Source organism: Lichenostomus cassidix, chromosome 3 (assembly GCF_008360975.1).
Source record: "Lichenostomus cassidix isolate B80296 chromosome 3, HeHo_3.0, whole genome shotgun sequence".
In the NCBI taxonomy this organism is placed as follows: domain Eukaryota; kingdom Metazoa; phylum Chordata; class Aves; order Passeriformes; family Meliphagidae; genus Lichenostomus; species Lichenostomus cassidix.
The window spans coordinates 40,769,233-40,782,870 of record NC_139483.1 but is presented as its reverse complement, the minus strand read 5'-3'; the positions used below and the strand labels follow the sequence as shown (position 1 = coordinate 40,782,870).

The 13,638-nt window shown below is 41.2% G+C and overlaps 1 long non-coding RNA gene across 1 annotated transcript; it reads left to right on the top strand.

The window, feature by feature from the left end:
- The first annotated feature begins 3,293 nt into the window (after positions 1 to 3,293).
- LOC146439541 (uncharacterized) lies at positions 3,294 to 4,173 on the top strand. Its single transcript, XR_014851273.1, has 3 exons — positions 3,294 to 3,344; positions 3,834 to 3,875; positions 4,050 to 4,173. It is a non-coding gene; the product is annotated as an uncharacterized LOC146439541 (long non-coding RNA).
- Positions 4,174 to 13,638: the final 9,465 nt, after the last annotated feature.

The window sequence follows — 13,638 nt, the reverse complement described above, 5'->3', positions numbered from 1 at the left end:
AATAGGTATTTCTATTAATAGCATCACGATTTCTTTACAGGAGTGAGATGAGGCTTAAATAACACTAAGAATTTTATGATCTACTGAAAGTAAATGCTAAAAAAATTTCAAGTGTTGTTGTTACAGTAAATGGGTTTCCACAGAAGACAATAAACAAGGTGAGAGAAAACAGTAAATTATAAGCCTCTTGAACGAATGATCTGAATTCTCTAGATAAAATTCCATCCAAGAAAATTGGGACTATTTTTTGTTTTCTCTTGCGTTAGGATCATATCTCGTCTTTGCTGCTGCACATGTTATACCCAGACTCCATGAGCTGCATGGACAAAAGGGAGAAGGGGAGCTGCACTGTGTCCTCCCGTGGCACACAAGACAACTGCATGCCAGCTGAGCTATCTGAGCAGCTGATGTCCTTTCATCTGCAATGGGAAATCTATGTTTCCTCTCTGCATTGAAGCTGCGGAGAGAAATAACTGGGGAAAAGTTCTAAAGGGCAGGATTGTGTGGCTTTTATTCCCTTGTTGCATAACATGTTATGTGAGTGTCTGAAACACCAAGACTTATCTTGAATTTAATGATGCAATTGCCCCATTCCATAGCAAACTGCAGGAATCACTAATTACATCTCTCAGAGGCCAAGCTATTCAGCTTACATCAAAAGAGAGACTGGAAAAAATAATTATCGTTAACAAGTGAACTGAAACTATTATGCAAACTTCCCAGTGAGCAAAAGCTGTAAGCCATAATCTCCTCAATGAGGAGGATAATAAAAAGCAAATGTTAGAGCACGTGGAACTTCCTGTGCCCTCTTTTAAACACAACAACAAAACAAAACAAAGAAAAATCTCAGAGGTCAATGCAAGAAATGCAGGCACAGATTTCTATCCTAGGGTCACAAAGACAAATTGGGATGCTGATGAGACACTGCTCTCTGCAAAGCCTCTGAGTTGAAGGAACAAATTACAGTATTGCCATCATACAAGCCAGTTGAAGACCAGTTCAAAGTCTGCTTTCCCTTTTCCGCTCTATCTGCTTCCAGCTGGCCCTGTCAGCTCAGATGTTGTGAAGAAAATTCTCCTCCTTCTCTGGTGAGGAGTGAATGTGTGCTGTAAAGGCTGGCCTGAAATAAAACTGGGCCACCTGCCAAACTTGGATTCAGAGCTTTAAGTTGTCCTAAAATAAGCACATTTACCTTTACCCACATGGGGAGTGCCCTTACCATGGCTGTTTTCATCCTTTCCACCTCTCCCATGTTCTCTTTACTCACCTCCAGTGCCTCACCCCACACTGTAATGGCTTCCCAAGCCTCACCAGGGCTTTTACAAGGCAGTCTGATGGGCTCAGCGTTTGCATGGGGCACTGCAGAAGAGAACTGGGAGCTGCAAACCCACCACCTCCCACAAGAACACATCTGTGGCTCCAGCATCCCTACCAAACTGTGCTACAATGTATATCAAGCTGTCTTTCCTTCAAAAGGAAAGAGATCTTCAATTATCATCAGTTAAATCTTCCACAGCAGTGGTTGCTGCAGAAGGCTGGCTTGATAGGATCCAGGGTCTGGCATATGGCAGGGTCCTTCTAAGAATATGGCTATGACAGTCACTGGATCTGGCTGAGGCTGGATCTAACTGTAAGCCTTCATCTTTTGTTCTCTTAATTAGGATATTGTAATCACTTTTTGGGATAAGAAGAGATTTTTTTGACATCTCAGGTTGCTAATTTGCTTTGAGGCATCTGAGTATTACCTATAGATTTCAGTAGAGTATCTTCCAGGGATTTAGTAAATATTTTTTTTTTTTAGACATCATCAAAGACATAATGTGGGGCCAGCTGAGCTGTCAATCAGACTTTCTGTAGCAACTGCTATCATCTTAAAAAAACCCCAATAACCTGAATTAGAAATATTTTAAATTTAAAGACGGGACTAGAGAAAACATTTTAGGAGATGGATGTTGCAGAATGGAAGAGAGTTGGAACAGCAAAGCAGAACTGAAATTTCACCTGCTGTACTTTATGAGACAATGGGAGAAAATAGCAGTGAGTTTTATTTGTAGCAAGGTGACCCACGGTGCTTTCACGGCTGAACTCACAACTTGCACAAAATTGTCACGGTTTAGGGTCTAGGAGTCAGAAATAAATTTAAACCCTGTATATTTTATACTGTCAGCAGCACTCGTTTCTTTCTTCTGTATTCTCCTGTCCTTGCTGAGCATAACACTTAGAGCCTGTGATCTGCAGGACTTTAGAGAAGAGAGGCAGGTGTGATGATAGCTTTAGTCTATTTATATCTACTCAAAATGTACCTCAACCTTGAAAATTCTCCCAGTCTCTTTCCTCTCTTTATCAAACAATGTTGTTGCTGTGGATGGCAACATACCCAGTTGGGAATCACTTACTATAGCCACATTAAATACAGCACATGAGACTTCAGGTGGATACCAATCAGGCAATGGAGGCAGATCTAGAGGTACCTGGTCAAGCAGAATCACACTGTGAACAGCAAGGGAAATTGTCATTACAGGGCACCACATGACTCAGCACTGCCAAGAATTTTGAAAGCAACAAAAGTTTAGATGTGAGCTTCAGAAAGGCTTAAAGTATTACAGCCTCATTGTTTTCCTCATGAGTCTCTCCCCTAATCAAAGCAGGAACTATTCCTTCCCTTGACTTCAATCCACTTTCTTCAGCATTTTCAGATATACTGTAACTCTTCCAGGTTCATTTCCTGTAATTCCATTACTTCAAATGCTTCACACAGCTCTCTTGAGTGTCTTGGCAGCATCTGTATGTAGGTTTATTTGGTAAGAACAGACCACTCTGTCTCCTTCATTATTTTTCTTCCTCTGTTTTTGCTCTCTTTCTCTCCTTACCTGAGACGCAAGTATTCTAAACTGCAAAGCAGCACTCAGTATGCTCTGGGGCTTCCTCAATACCACAGCCTTTTAAAGTTAGAAACACTCTCAAAAACACCTGTCAGCCAATCTCTGGGTTGCACCCTGTATCTGGGAGGTGTGAAACTCTGATCTCAGCCTGAGAAGTTCTCCTAATTTTTCTGTCAGTCAAATACATGCACCTCATCCCCTGTACATGGCCCCAAGGATTCATCCAACTACTGAAAAACGGTTGTTGTCCCTTCTGCCAATCAGCTATGGCAAAGAGAGATGAAAGAAGAACTCAAGGAAACAAGTGCTGCATTGTGAGGCTTATAATGAAAACTACCAGCAAGCAGCACATGTGGAAGCACTGAGAGCTGACATAAATGCCTCCTTCACACTGGGAACACAACTCCCACAGTGAGGTGACCCATGGGTAGCTGGCTCTGTCAGTTTAGAGAAAGGCCACAGGTAATATTGTGGGCACCCCAGCATCCTGCCCTCCATCTTTACATTTAGCATGTGTCTGGGGAACCCCAGGAGAAAACTCCATATATCCAGTGCCCCTCATGCAAGATTTGCAGAATGGGATAACACACATTCTCTCAGAAAGTTGAGAATGCCAGTAACCTTGATCAGTAAGGGAGGAACAGGAGTTCCTCACAGAAAAAGATATTTAGCATTCCTGTTTCTAATCAATCTCCATGGCATATCTTCCATATCTTGCAGGAACCGTAAACTCAAAGACATCAGAAAAAAATTAAAACACAGTTTTTGCATTTGAAGAACTGGGTCAGGCTGGGCATTGCCTTCCTGGCACAAAGATTTACTTCTTTTTACAACAAATGATGACCACTTAACAAGTCTTTTTAAACTGTATAAAGAAGTCATATCTTGCCTTTAGTCTTCCCCATGACAAATTTAAGCTTATTTGAGCTATTTGTGTTCTTTATTGCACAGCGATTATCCTGCTGTGAAGGGATGGACTTAACGACCAATCAGGTAATTTCTATTGCTAATTCCTTTGCTTATATCTCGGGAGGGTGCATGCTAAAAATTCTCTATAATAAAAAGAGCTTTCTTAACCTAGTGCATATAATTACAGCACTGGAAAAGCACAGATACATCCTACTTTTTAAATAAATGACTCATGATTGATCCTGCCTTGCTTTTCAGATGCTGAATGTGATCCATCTTGTAGGAATCTGATTCATAAGAAGCCTCAAGCATGGCTTTTAAATATGCAGTCCCTTCAAAATGTTATAAGTTATCTAAACTAAAATATCCATAGAACTAGCTGATTGAAAATTTCATGTGCAATTACAATATCTTTCTGTATTGTAGCTGAGGCCAAAGGAAAACTTTTTTTGTCATAGTCACTTGGCTGCACAAGTATCCTGACAAGAGCCATTTCTTAAGATTAGATGGCAGAGGACAAGAAGAAAATGGTAGATTCAACAGAAAATATGAGCTCATGTCCAACCATTTATTGCCATGGGTAAATTATTTGGTAGGCTAAGTGAGAGTCTGACAAAACTACCCTATGGACAGAATGAGAATTGAAAATCACAGTCTTGTGGTTAGGGTTTTTTCCCCTCTCTATCTGTGCAGCATTAGACAAAGGCAGTGACTCACAGCCTTATGTGTAGTTCAGGATACCATATGTCTCAGATATGGTCTCTTTCCACTCAAAATTTTTTCTTGGGCAGAATGAAAGGATCTCTCACATTTGCCTATGATTTCTGGGCAGCTGGCATTATTTCTCACTAGCTCCAGGCTATTGTATGTCTGGAACACCGAGATACTTCCTCAGAGCATCAGTAGATTAGATTTGTAGTGCTTGGCCTGTAGGACCAACACATGGCCATGTGGATGGTTTAGCACGTGTGCTCATGACCTGTACCCTTCTCAGGAGCACCAGCTGATGAGCACACTGCACACGCTCAGGAGAGTGTGATGTATCATAGAAGCATTTAATATTCTATATGGCTTTTAGTATTTAGCTGAGTCTTAAAAGTTCAGGAGTGTCACAAGCGTTAATTTACCAAATCCAGTACAGAGCCAGGAAAATTTTCTGAGCAGATTAAAAAAGGTTGGTTCCCCATAACTAGTCATGCTAACACTCACCTACCTGCTTGTTAACTGGAAACCATAGCATGACAAATACAGAAAAGGAATGACACAAACATTATTTCTATGAGTTCTTGAAACTGTCAAGATGTGCAGGTTTTCCACAAATATTTGAATAAGGAGCAGAGAGAACTTTCCAGGGGAAAGTAGTGAGTAAAATTTGAGTCCTTTAACTATAAGTGTCTTTTTGGTGATTTGAGGGCAAATATGACATTTCCTTATATAGCTGCATCAGAAAGATGCTTTAAATGACTTCTAAAGACCATGGATTTTTATCATCTAAGAGTGCATATGAATCTGTGATCTGCAAGCACTTGAATTAACAGCTGGCTGAACGTGGTCAAGACATTGAGAACATTACCAGCAGAAAAAGTCCATCACACACAGTATAAAATAATGGAAAAACCCAGATAATTCTCTTTCAAATTCACCTTGTCATGGTACAGGAAAGCTTTGTGAGGAGAGATGTCATGCCACGTTAATGAGAAGTGTCTGCTCTGACACCTGCTGTCCTAAACAAGTTGACATGCTGTAATCATGGAGAAGTCCTGGGGTGGAGCTGGGGAGAAGAAGGTTGATAGCTGGCTGGGGAGAAGAAGGCTGATGGGGAGGCGAATGGCACCCACGGCGCAGTCACGTCAGGGAACGGGTTCTGCCAGGGGAATTTAGGTAGAGTGTCTCACTGGCCCTCTTCCCTGTGAGCTCTGCCAGCAGCAGACAGCTTTAAATCCACTCTTAACTGATACATGACCCTCCCCTGCTGATCCTATTTACTTTTTGGGCTGGCTCCCAGCACCTAGCAGTCATGAGAGAGAGCTGGTGTTTCATGATGCTGCTCCCACTCCCACAGGAGAAGCTGGGAGCCAGAGGGAGATGGGGTGATGAGCAGATCTTGGCCTCTTTGGCATACAGCAATAAAACTGTGGGGTTGTCAGGGACAGGAAAGACCTTGCCAGGAGGGGAGTAAGAAAGATGTTTCATTTCTTATTTCCACTTTGTTTCTGATCACTTGCTGTTTCAGGCTGTAGTGGCAGTGTGTACTTCAGCACAGAAAATGGGAGGCTGAGACAGAGCCTGATCTCACTCGTTGCTAAGAGAGTAACCTAATTTGCAGCAGATGGTGTTTATTGTTACTTCCCATCTGCATGAGGATTAAGAATTCTTCTCAGAAAAAAAAGATGCAGCCTGACAGCATCCTGGTAAGAACAGGCAAACTTAATTCCAATCAAATATAACTTTTCTCCTAAAAGACAGGTTTTTCTGAACCTTTGGATAAGCTTAACTTAAATAAAGTTTAGAATTATTATTTTTAGGGGTTTTTGTACTTTTCTTTTAGGATTTTTTTAATAATGTCACCTAAAGTTTCTAGCTGTGCAGAGTAATTTTAAAAAATGTACAGGAATGGAGACAAGTAAAGAGTAAGCAGATTGCCTCTGATCACAAAGTAACTTAATGTCAGAGCTGAGATTTTAAGTTTCAGCTCCCCAAGGCCTTAGACCCAGATGCAGTTCCACAAAGAAACTGATAGCACATTTGTCCTTGGCCCCTAGCATTGATAAAAGAGAGCCATGGGTACGCTGTCTGTGAATGATCAGTCTCTTAAAAGCACAGATGTCTCTCCTGTGTTCAGCTCCCATTGACTGATGGTGCCTCATGGCTCAGCAGGTCTTTTCGTACACAGTGAGAAACTAAATTTTTATTCTGTTCATATAATCCATCTGAAGTCATAAGAGTTGTACCAAGGTGGTTAGTACACTGAGCCTCGTTAAAGTCTGTCTGAGTTTTTTTGTAACCCATACTCTAAAATTGGCATCTTGAATATACTGCCACTATCACTTTCAGTTGTGCCTGGGCTTTAATAAGCAAAAAAACCCATTCATATGGCTACAACTTAGAAACTAGAATGAAACTTCAAAACAGAAATGGAAGGAACTGACAATGGACAAATGAAAAAATAATAGTATTTAAAACAGAGGTAGCAAAAAAATCCAAAGGCTGAAATGACAATTGGATTAAATATGTGTTTATGAATAAAGGCAACTTGCCTTAAAATGTAGGCCACTCTCCAGACTGAAATGGTTATATTGCATTTATAGTATTGTTGACTAAATCTATAGTAAAATATCTCTGTATTCTTGCTCAAAATTTCATTTTTATGGGCATGCCCTATTTTCCTTCCTGCATTTAGAAAAAGCAGAGTCTGGTTATTTTTCTGCAGTTTCTAGAAATCAGGCATCCCCTGGCAGATGGCTGGTGGTGCATGAGAAGATTGACTGGCTATGTCAGGAGATTGGTGGCATTCCAGTCCAAAGGAATGTGTCTGAGGCCAGTGGACCTGACCAAACACCTGTGGGGACTGCAGCAGACAGTGTCCTTTGCACGGCAGCTGCACAGTTGATCTCTATATTCACAGCAAGTCTGAAGCAGCTGGGGTATGTCTGATATCTGGCATATGCACTGCATAAGTAGAAATCGCTCTCTAGGATTTCTTGAAGAGAAATCTAGAAGTCCTACACACATCTGTAATAGGTATTTTAGGGGTTGCTAATTTAATGCAAAAATCACAACAGCATTAAGTCATTTGGTATGTTGTGCTCAAGACTTTCAGTGTAAAAGGCACACCACTGATGGCACCTAGGTGGTGAAGTAGGCCAGAAGATGCTTTGCCATATTAAAAAACATTTATTAAAATCCTCAGGTGTATATTTTTCCTCTTAATTGGTTTATACAATAATGGCACATCTGAGTGTTGTTCATTATTTCCTCTCTCGTGTTGTTGCTAGGTGGGCTGGACATGTGTAAGTACACACTTATGTGCAAAATCCGTGATATATACACTCCAACTCACACATACATTTTCCTATTAAGAGCTTCTCTTCCAGCTTGGTTAGCTCATGCCTCTTACCTGAGCTTTGAAAGAAACTTTACAGGCTTTGTTCCCTGGAATATTTTAACAGAGGATCTGTTTGCCACCTGAAAAGTCATCAAGTTCAACAAAACTTGGCAAGCCAAACCACATCTCTGCTTACTGCACACGAATAAAATTTGCTCCCATTTCAGATAGAAATGCTTCTCCTTCAAATCTTGTGCTCTTTAAATAATTTTTTATCCTTTGGAAAAAGTGCACCGATTTCTATGTTTGTGTGAACCATTAGCGACATCCAGTGGCTAATATGCTAAAAATTCGTAATTCCTATTATCAAGAGAAACCTAAATTTCCATCTTTTTCTCTAACAGATACCTATTAGAAAAAAGAGAAAGGTGAAAAATTGTGTTCCCTGGTTCTTCCACAACACATTGTGGATTTGATTAAATCTCACTAAACTTCCAACATACAACTGTTATCTTTTCTTTGCAATGACTATAAGAAAATATAGAGCTCCCCTAAGGAAACATAGAGCTGCCTTAAGAAATCAAATGGCTGAAACCAAGCCATCTCCAATCAGAACACGGATACAAACCATAGCACAAAACAAACAAAAATCGTGAAAACGCTGAGGAAGATAAATGAATAGAGAAAGGAGTTTCACTAGGTAGTGTTCCAGGGAAGTGTGTGCCTGGCAGAATGTGGCATGCTGAAGAAACAATACAGAATGAAAAAAAAAGAACAGTGATCTTCTGGACACTCACAGCGTTGCAGAACCCCAGAACTAAAGAATTATCTGGGTTGGAAAGGACCTTTAAAGGTCATCTAGTTCAACTCCCCTGCCATGGGCTGTGACATCTTTCACTAGATCAGATTGCTCAAAGCCCCATCCAGCCTGATCGCGAACACTTCCTATGCTGGGGCATCCACATCTTCTCTGGACAATCTGTTCCTGTATCTCACCACCCTCACCGTTAAAAAAATTTCTTCCTTATAGCCAATCTAAATCAGCTCTCTTTCAGTTTAAAACCACTGCTCCCTGTCTGGACACTAGAGGCCTTGGTAAAAAGTCTCTCTCAATCCTTCTTATAAGTCCGCTTTACATATGGAAAGGCTGAAATAAGGTGTCATGGACCTTTCTCTTCTGCAGGCTGAAAATCCTCAATCTCTCAGCCTTTTTCCATAAGAGAGGTGTCCAAGCCCTATGATGATTTTCATGGTCCTGCTTGTGAATAATGTGACCTTGATCAAAAGCCTAACAGACATTTTTGGGCAAAACACTGACTAAAGGAGATCTGGGTCTATAAACCAGCTCATTGTGCTATTGTTTGAACATTGGTGTCTTAAAAAGGTAGGTTTTTGTAATTTCTTATAATAAGCACATAATCGAAGTAACAAATAATTCTTCCATTTGTTTCCTCTCCTAGTGAAAATAAATTGATAACCCCTGAATTTTGGATAAGAGTCTGCTGAATCAGGTATATGCATATAGTTCAGCTTGAGTCTTGCTACTTCTGTATTGCCTGGGATATCACTGAACTCCAATTAGCCAGCTAACTCAATAACTGAGAAGGAATTTTCGGGTTAACTCAAAGTAAGTTTGATTTTGAGAGCTTTCCTAACTGTCATGTGAGCATGTCAGGAGGAGCCGAAGGTGGGAAATCACAGGCTTTTTTTCAGTTATTTGGGGTTCTGAGGCAGGATGTCTTAAGATAAGCAGCTCCTTTTTGCTGTGTCTTGTTTGGGCGAGGCAACTCAAGCATGAGAGAGCTGAAACCTCCTCCTTCCCTTCTCTCCCCTCCTGCCTTCTCTCCTTTCTCATGTCTCTGGACTCAACATATCTCTGATGTAAAGTACCAGTCTGCACTTACTCCATCAGGGAACAATTCTGAAACATTCTAGATGATGTATGTTTAAAACAGGTTTTAAGCTAGCATACTTTCATACTGCAGTTCTACATTTTACGTACATTCGCCACAGATCTTGTAGCATGTGCCACAGAAGCATAGAATAGCCCAGGTCAGAAAAGATCTCTAGAGATCATCTGGTTCAACCTTTCATGAGAAGGAGAGCCTAGGTGGAATTATTTAGTGCCCTGTCCAACTGCATCTTGAAAACCTCCAGTGATGCAGTCATGAGCACTCCCCCATGTCCCTTGAGGCCCATCATTTGAGGAATTTCTAAACTGCTTTAGCTTGTTTATTTAGGATCAAGGGTTTTTTTAAAGCTACTTACTGATATTAAGCATGACTTGAGCCCTACCAGCTCAGTAGGATTATTAACACCTCTTGAGTTTGGTGACTGAAAGTTAACCAAAGAAATTAGCAGCATTCTCTCACTGACTTCAGTATTCAGGACTGGATATATAAACTCTTCCACCTTTATTCATGTATTTCATTCCATTTCTAAAAGAAGACAAAATAAAGGCACTCAGTAAGATGTCAACATTAGGTAAATCACCTTTTCTGCCTTCTGAACTGCTATTTATCAATTGATGCTCTTTGTTTTTAACATCTTCTGAAAGCAGCTAACACAGAATATTTCTTACCATTTTCCTGGAGGACCAAAATACACATTGATGGAGATGTCATTTTAGGAAGGCAAGATACTCAAAATAACACATTAACACTGACACCTTAGTTTGCCAACTATTACCTAAATTTTTTAAAGGTTCTCAGTACCCGGAGAGTTCTATCACATATTAATTGAAGCATATCTGTTGTAGTATATACATGTTGTACACAGTCACATTTTTCCCATTTATCATAAATTGTAGGTGATGTCTTTAGCTTTTTTTAAATAATAAAACCAGAGAGGACTTTTAAGAATATGGTGGGAGGTAAAATTAACTGCTTTCTCTCCCAAATTAACTGGTATATACTGATATTTACAAGATAGTGGATTACTCATTGGCAGCCTTCTGTAAAATGATGATACAATTATCCTAAACATAATTTGTTGTATCATTATTCCTCCCTTGAAATGTTCTTTATTTGAGAATAAGAAAGGATGCTTGAATCTTTAAAATTCAGCACCCACACAACAACTAAAAGTAGCTCTTCTACCCCTAAGCTCCTACATCATCCTTATTCAGATAATAACAATAATAATGAGACAGAATTTCAGATGCTCTCTCTTCATTCATCTAATTGGTCCATTAATGATATGTTATTCAAAAACCTCAGATTAAATAGTGATTAGAAGTTTTCCAGAAATCTTTAGATGTCATGTCTTTGTGGCTGGGAAAAAGAGTTCAAAACTGTTTCCTAAGCCAGGAAATGTTGGAATGACAGTAATAAGAATCAGGAAATGAATGGGATGAAGTTGCTTATTGTACAAATGGACTAAGTAACCTTAGCACAAAAATAATGGAAGTAAAGGGAGCTTTGTAGGATTCTTTGGAATGGCTAGCTTCCTCACTGCCTTGCCTGTCTCTTCCATCTTGGAGAAACTTTACTTTGTGCACCACTGTCCCAGGAGAAGACAGCTGTACAGGGACACAGGGCATGTGGAAATAACCTATGACTCCTAATTCTTACTGAAATTGCTATATTGCAGTGTGCACTGGTAAATTATTAAGTTCCACAAACTTCCTATTTGAATTTACAATTACATCAGTAAATATGAAGAGTGTAAGAGCTCATCAATAAACAAATTCAAGTTAGAAGCATACTTTTTATTTCCTCAAGGCACTTCATAATTAGAGCTTTGTAAACAAAACCATAAATGGCATCAGTAATTCTTTTTAGAGCAACATTTTTCTTAGCTAATACGTAAGACATTAGAAAAAGTAGGTGCAACTCCTTGTTGAGAAATTAATATTAAAAGCTGATTAGAATTTTAATTTCAAGCATCCAGCTAATTAAATTAAAATATGGCTAAGCAATAATGTGGCTTTGTTCCTGTACCAGAATGTAGACATTTAAGTATCACAACATAGGAAACCTGACGTACACAGTCATAGCTATTGCAAAGAAGTGCCAGTGTTGATTTGTGTGGTGGGTGTATTTTTTTCTGCTTCCTAGCTGACAACACATGACAGCTATAAATCATGCCTGCAATCTCTGAGAGGGTTGGACACTGTGAAATATGTCAGTCTTGAAGAGCTTTCCAAAGGGATGGGATGAAACCAGGTGGGGGTAATGAGCTTACTAGGAGCCAGCCAGCAGGTGCACGTGCCCACCATGTTCAGCACTGACCCACTTGGCTCTTCATATTCCTAGTAACCCAGGGAAGTCCTGAAAAGCTCAGTGCCAGCCATGAATCACTGGCATGAATTGTTTCTTGTTGCAGACCAGTCAGGCTCTGTGGTGGGGCTGAAGGAGTCAGGAGGAGAGCAACATGTTGGCACTGTCAAATATTGGCTGCCCAAGAGATCTGGGGGTTTCCAGCCCAGTGTACCACTGAGCCCACGTTCATCAGGCTTGATGAGTCTTCTCTGTCGCTATCCACAGAGCAACTGGCAGAGAAATAGCTGCACAGGATGCACCTTTACAACTCTTTGGTAAGAGAGTTGGCTAGCTCCTCATTTGAGCTCACTGAGACAAAATTAAATCCATAAAATGCTCATGTGAAGAACAAAATCATTTGCTGTCTTCCATCCTGAGGCAGCAAACAGAAATGCAAGTGACAGCAGGGAGGCTTTTTAGAGCTAAATTTGTCTTCACTAAGGCATCAGCGACCTTGAACAAAAGATTTTGAAGGAAACAAGAGCCTAAGAGGAGAGTCTGCTGAAAAGGATGGGGGAAGTAAATTATGCTCTGACTCAGTTCCTGTTACTCAGGATCACGTGGGCACAAAATACAATAAATTTAAACAGGAATAAATCCTTTTTTTACTTTCAAGAAAGTTCAGACCCTGGCACTTGCCTATAGAGGCTGAAGCTCCTCCATCCCTGGTAATACCCAAACCCTGAGGAGACATGGCTGTGGTCTACCAGATCTGGGTGACCCTGCTCAGGTTCCATCCCCAGGAGTCCCCTTCCTCCTCTGCAGCCCTGGGACTCCATGCCTTGAGCCATTGGCCCCGATGGCTGGACCCTTCAGCTTTGCATGAGTGGGTCAGTTTGAGGCGCTCGGTGCCCACTGTGGGACACACACCAGGCACCAGCACAGCTCAGCTACCCTGACATCTCAGGGTGACAAAGGCTTAGATTAGACATCGGGAAGAAAGTCTTTACTGTGAGGGTGGTGAGGCACTGGAACAGATTGCTCAGACAAGCTGTGGGTGTCCCATCCCTGGAAGTGCTCAAGGCTGGCTTGAACAACCTGGTCCAGTGGAAGGTGTCCCTGCGCATGCCATGAAGGCTACTCAGTGACTGTCCCCTGTACTCGGCACTGGTGAGGCCACACCTTCAGTTCTGTGTGCCCTTCTGGGCTCCTCCGCTCAGGAAGGACACTGAGATGCTGGCATGTGTCCAGAGAAGGGTGATGGATTTGGTGAAGGATTTGGAGCATAAGTGCTGTGAGAAGCAGCTGAGGGAGCTGGGAGTGTTTAGCCTGGAGGGAAGGAGGCTGGGGGGACTTCACTGCTCTGTACAGCTGCCTGAGAGAAGGCTGTGGCCAGGTGGGGCTCGGCCTCTTCGCCTGTAATAAGAAAAATGACAAGAAGAAATGGCCTCAAACTGTGCCAGGGGAGGTTTAGGTTGGACATTATGGGGAATTTCTTCACAGAAAGCGTGATTAGACATCGGAATGGGCTGCCTAGGGAAGCGGTGGAGTCACTGTCCCTGGAGGTGTTTAAGAAAAGCCTGGACGCGGCACTCAATGC